General features: G+C 27.8%; 1 protein-coding gene across 1 annotated transcript in view; it reads right to left on the bottom strand.

The window, feature by feature from the left end:
* The window catches only part of LOC105847451 (metabotropic glutamate receptor 3), a 54,156-nt gene extending 53,514 nt beyond the window's left edge, over nucleotides 1-642 (bottom strand). The window contains exon 1 of the mRNA XM_065790320.1: nucleotides 562-642. The gene's annotated coding sequence lies outside the window, so the exon portion shown is untranslated. The remainder of the gene's footprint in view (nucleotides 1-561) is intronic.
* Nucleotides 643-6,590: the final 5,948 nt, after the last annotated feature.

Genomic DNA, 6,590 nt, shown 5'->3' with positions numbered 1-6,590 from the left:
TTTTTACTGGAGTTCTGAAAAAACAATGAGCAAAGCCCTCTAAGTAGAAGAATAAATTAATGTTGTCGTTCAAAGACTTAAAATTAGAAAATAATTTGATCAAACAAACAAAAAAAATACTAAAATACTTTGTCAGATAAAAATTGAATTCCTTTAAAGTGAAAAAACCATATTTGTTTGAAAAAATTATATTGCTATTATAGGTCGATAAACAATGCGCGGCATGCTAAAAAAATCTAATGCTCGTATTATATAATATATACTTCAAATAATACTTTTTAAAAAAATTTAGATACGTTTTTAAGCCAAAGTGAAATAATAAAATCATCAAATTAAAGAAAAAACGACTATTTGGAAAGCTTAGCGAAGCGAGCGAACGATTTAGTCAAAAGACTTATCGCAAAGAACCTGCTCAAAACCGCTGCTTTTGATTGTTTCTCAAACATCATTTAGCATTGCAATTACATTTGCAACGGTGTATAAACACGCGTTTAGGATGCTTAGCGGCTTGTACATTAAACTGAAAACTCAAGAACAAAATGAAATTCAGAAAAAATTTACCCTTTAAACTTTTTTTCTCTACAATGTTTTTATTCACAAAACTGATTTTGCACTGTTTGCAAAGCACACTTCAATTTGCGCTTTCCCAATAAGAATTTTTTAAATTGCTCACTTAAATAAGAAGTACAGAAAAAGCGCGTTCTGGAATAATCTTTTGATCTTTTTGTTCTTAATTGAAAGTTTAATTTCAATGATACCGATTGACGATACTATGCATTTTGTTGTTTGTATTTTTTGCTGTTGCATGTGTTTGTTGTTGTTTTTTTAGGGTTGGGTAGTTAAGAATTTATATAACGTGTTAACGTTATATAAATTCAAAATTATTGCGAGAAACAATTTTTAATTAAAAATATAAAAATTAAGATAAAAATAAACTTTTTGCTTTTATTTTTGTGGATGATGCACATGGTTGAGGTTCAGCACAAATTTCTTGCACAGGTGTTAAAAATATGTTTTCGACTTAAATCATGTTTGAAGAGAACGCTAAAGGTGGTCACCTTTAGCGTTCTCTTCAAACATGATTTAATCTTCACGTGAAAAAAAAAAGATACGCGCAGATTTTGTTTTTTTTCTAAAAGTAAAAAAAATAAAAAAGATAGTTAAAAATATTTATAATAAATAATCTTTAGCAAAAATATTATTTCTTGTTTATTAACATTTGCCGATTTGTCGCCAAAAAGGTTCAAACTTGACAACTGCAGGTACAAATTTGCCAACTAATTTTTTAGACAACCCTTTTAATTATTCATACTTATGAACATTTTGAAACAAGATATATAGTTGTATTTTTATATTATGAGTATAACATTTTGAGCAGTCATTAAGCACTGTTAATGCTTCATTTAACACCGTAGATTATAATAACACCGTTTTATTCAAAAGATTAACTATTAATCTAATATATAATATTTAATGCATTAAAAAAATAGTTAATAGATCATTAATGATCTATTAATTCCAGCAAAGTTTTTATTTAGAAAAAAGAGATTTGCTATTTATATATGTACATAATGTGTAATACTACTTTAAAATGTGTGTATATATATATATATATATATATATATATATATATATATATATATATATATATATATATATATATATATATATATATATATATATATATTGATATTATACATAAAGTGCAGGTTGAAAACGTAAATATTTAAGGCTATATACCTTTTATATTTCTATAAAGAACTTTATTTTGTCTTACAATGCCGTCAAATGAGTAACCAAATTAAAGAAAGCTTTTTAGGGCTTTGAGTCTCTTCGAAAACATTTTGACAACCATTTGTCCGCTTGAAGATTTTTCATGATTGGTTTAATCAAAGTTTTATCTAAATAAAAATTAATGATTTTGGTTTGTTTTTTATGTTTGTTATATTTTAAAATTAAAAATAATTTGCACTAAGTTGATTTCCAATGATAAAATTCCGTAAAATGATTACGGATCACATAAAGAGTTTTTGTTCAAAGCATAACTTTTTTTAAATTTTCAGTTTTAGATCCCGAAGGTCCAATACCACCTTTTAAAAGTCGCCCTGAAGCAATTTGTGTCGTCGACCAGCAAGTTTTTCTATCATATAGTACAAAAGTACCTCAACCACCTTGATAAAAGAAAATCAACCGGCTACGACGGTTTACACCCACGGGTCCTCTGTAAATGTGCAGTTTCTTTTGCCAAACCTATTTCGCTTATCTAAAAGTGCTTGTTCGTGACTGGTGGAGTTCCTGACTTGCGGAGAAAATTGAATGTAAAGCGTATTTTTAAGAAGGGGAGTAAACTAAATGCATCAAACTACCGGCTACTCTTGCTCACATCCATTTCATCCAAAATTATAGAAAGTATTTTTCAAACAAGTATAATGAAACACTGTATTGCTAATGGCTTAACTACTCCAAAGCAGGATGACTTAGTTTATCGCAATGGTTACGTCTCAAACCTGCTAGAAACTCCTGACATCATTACAAAAGCCATTCCTCATCATTCATTCATGAAGACTTAGCCCGATTAATTGCGACCAGAACGCTAGGGCGACTCAAAAAAATATTTAGCAGTTGCAGTTAAAAAGCAATATCATCCATTAAACACTTGTCCTATGAGAATCAACTCTAAAGGCTCGGTCTAACAACACTTGAAGAAAGCCGTAAAAGTTCAGGTCTTATATTTCAATTTAAATCACGCGTCAACATTTTTTTGTCCCGCACAAACTTTCAAACAGTAAAGCCAAGTATATTTTGAGAGGACGTAACTAAAAACTAAAACGTCAACTTGTACAAAATTGTGAAGAACGACATAACTTTTTTTCGGAGAGAGTTGTTGCTCCATGGAATGCGCTTTCCCAAGCAGCAGTGAACGCTCCATCAACTAATTCTTTCAGAGACAGTATAACAAAGTAACTTTTAAAGACATAATTGCTCCTTTATCTGTAGCTTCTGTGTATTTTTTTTTCAGCATAGAGGGAACTGGTGTAGCTCTTCTTCACCAAACTTTAAATAAATTTATTGTATTTTCTTTTTTTTCTTTTTTTTGATCACTGAATAATAATAAATAAATTAAAAAAAAAAAATCCAAACAAAAATAAAAATAATGAATTAAACTTCAATAAATGATATTTAGATATAGAAAAAAAGTTTTAAATACTCCAACAAACCACCAAAGGATTACAAATGTCATCATAAATACTTAACATTTAGGCTAAGATTGCTCTTTTTTGAGCATGGATTATATGATTGACATGTTTTAATAATGCTTGATTATAGGTTTAACAACTCCTTCCTTAAGTTTTTAATTGTTTTGGAACGTTCAGTTTTGCTTTTATATCTGACATAATTTGAAGGTTTTATATAGTTGCCTAAGCTTGAACGAGTTTTTGCATAAATTTAATTAAGATTTTTCAAATTTTGCGTTTTTCATTTAGGGAAAGATTACACCTTCAACTCTCAAATTCGACTTGGTTTTACCTACACCTTGTCTTTTTTTCAAGATTTTAGACCTAAAGAAAATGCTCCTAAACTGCCCATCCTCAATCAACGCTAAAGTAGACAAAGACGAGAATAATTGTGATTTGCTTGGTATGAGAGACGTCTGGAGTTTTGTCCTAGAAATAGAATAATGGCCATTTTAGCATCAGTAAATATGGCACCGCGGACGATTCCTTAGCACTCTTTGAGTTTGATTTTGTAAACTTTTCAGCGAAGCAGCGAGACTCAAACAACATAATGAAAAAAACCTCACAAAAATCTCACAACTTTTTTCTAAATAAAGCTCCCTTTTAAAATAATATTTGATTACAAAGTTTTATTTAAAAAGTAAAAGTAAATTTTTTAATGAAATTTTTTTATAGTTTTTATATAGCTAAAATAAGTATTTTTATAGAGATAAAGTAAGTCAAAAAATAAGGAGTGGAAGTTAGAGTTAGTTTTAGTCATAGCGTACTTTTTAATAGGCCTATCCCCCGTGCAGATGACGTCATAAAATGGAGGTAAGTTTTTTAAAATAATAAAAAACAGGAAGAAATAAAAATAAACAACAAAATGTATAAAAAATACTTTGAAAAATGATACTGTTTTTCTTTTATTATATTAACCATATACAGTGTTATTATTTCAATTTAACTGAAAGCAGTTGCTATAGACCTTTTTTTATTAAATACTAAGTATCAAAAGTTTTTGTTTTATTTCCATTTCAGGCCTTGGAAAAAACAAATTACAATAGTTTTTAAAGAAAACGTTTGAAAGTCACGGCAAGGAAGGAGGTGTGAACTTCCGAGTTACATACACTTCCGCGGTGCTCTGTGACAAGGCCGTTAGGTCTTCTTGGGGCACCTAAATAACAAAATTAAAAATAAAAAAGTGTAATACTGCGACCTTCGTTCATATTTATTAGATGTAGTTTTGGTATTTAACTGATATGATTTTGACGGTTCATCGTTAAATTGCACAAAGAAGAAATGCATGTATTATCAGCTTCTTCACATAACATATTATAGCAATATATCATCAGGCACAGCTAATCTTCAACGATTGGTTTCCTCAGTTAAATCTTTAAACTTTCTCATAAAAAATTGATAAAAAAAAGAGTCGTCTGGTACTTTGGACAATACATCCAGCTATTACAGTCATTTTGAAATCTATAGATAATATACTTTCTGATTTTGGTAAGTTATCAAATATCAAAAAAAAATATTTAACTTGTAATAGATGTGGTTTTTACTTAAATATTTTTTTTGATATTTAAATATCAAAAAAAATATTTAAGTAAAAACCACATTTATTACAAGTTAAATATAAACCAAATTTCTCACGTATTTGTTTTACAGTATTAAAAAAAATTTAACTTTATGCTTTGGTACATTTATTGAACGTCTAATTTATGTCTTTTTTATGTGCCGTGTCCAAATGGAAGAAAACCCACCTCAACAGCATAAATACATATATATATATATCTATATATATATATCTATATATATATATATATATATATATATATATATATATATATATATATATATATATATATATATATATATATATATATATATATATATATATATATATATGTATATGTATATATATACATGTATATAGACCAGTCAAATTAGATTTTGACCTAATTTGACTGGTCTATATTAAAAAATTATAAGCAAGCTGCAAATTGCTGTAAATGTTCTGCATGCACTCCTGATTCATATTAAAAAAATCGGCTAAAATTGGAGTGGAGCTTTATCTTAAACCCAAGATGGCATCCAAGATGCGATCCACATTGTAGTTTATAATATCTGAGCTTGTAGATCACTTAGAAACATGATTCTTGTGTCTACTATTTTGCTTATGTGGTCAAGAAAATACTTTCTGACCTTTTTAGTTTTATGAAGAAACAAAATGGTTGTCAGCTTGTTGATTAAACTGAAGTACAACTTTGCGTCAAGTATTATGTTTTTCAGCAGCCGTATTCACATATCTCCGTTAAGCTTAACGGAGCTTTTGTCTAAAACTTCATTACAATATTTCTAAGTAAAGAAACGACCAAAATTTCTATAAATTCGTTTAAATAAAACTAATACCAAAATAAAACATTTATGTTTAAAAAATTATATTTTTAAAGAATTTTTTTATTAATGTATATAATAATAAGTTTTTTACTAACGCTCCGTTAAGTTTAACGGAAAGATGAGAATACGGCCCCAGGTCAAGCAATTAATTTTTCACAATTTTCTTTTTGTAAAAAAAAAAGTTGTTCTTAATATCCAAGATGGCTGCCCAAACAGCACCCAAACTAAAATATGAAAGTTTGTATATCACTTTTAAAAATATTTTTTGTGTCTTGTAATTTTTCATTGAGGAAACAAAGATGTAGCATGCCAAATATGAGTTTTGAAAAAATGTTTTATACATTTCGGTACACAAAGTTTTATACGTATCGGTATACAAAGTATACTTTGTTTTAACCAGATTTGTATACAATTTTGTTTTGACAAAAATTTTATACAATTACTAGTAATTGTTGCTAGTAAACCCACGGTTATACAAGTCTTTGAGAAATTTTCTCGGAAGAAAATGCTATTGTGTATACAAATATTAAATAAAAAATTGGAAACTTTAAACTTATATTACATCGTATTTTGAACTATAGCTTAGCTACATCGTATTTCAAATTGTTAAAAAATTATCATAATTATATTATCTCAAAATTTAAAATATTTGATTTTAAATTGTTCATATTAGCTCTTCATCTGAACAATTGACAGTTCCATTCGCGTAAGTGTCATTTTTATCTTCATCAGATGAGTCAGCATCATTTATGTTTGTAAGGTTTGAACAATCCACTCCTTAGCATGGCCCATATATTGGTGAGGAATTCAAACCACCTAAATACAATTAAAATAACTTATAAAAACCGTTTTAAATCATTGCAAATCAATTACTACCATTTTGGTAGAAAGTTTTATGTTATTTTAATCGTTATTATTATTATATTTGTTATTTATAAGACTACATTCATCTTTTTTGCATTTGCAATTCCT

The sequence above is a fragment of the Hydra vulgaris genome, chromosome 02 (genome assembly GCF_038396675.1).
Source record: "Hydra vulgaris chromosome 02, alternate assembly HydraT2T_AEP".
In the NCBI taxonomy this organism is placed as follows: Eukaryota; Metazoa; Cnidaria; class Hydrozoa; order Anthoathecata; family Hydridae; genus Hydra; species Hydra vulgaris.
Note: the sequence above shows the minus strand (reverse complement) of the source record. Positions and strands in the feature narration are given on the sequence as shown.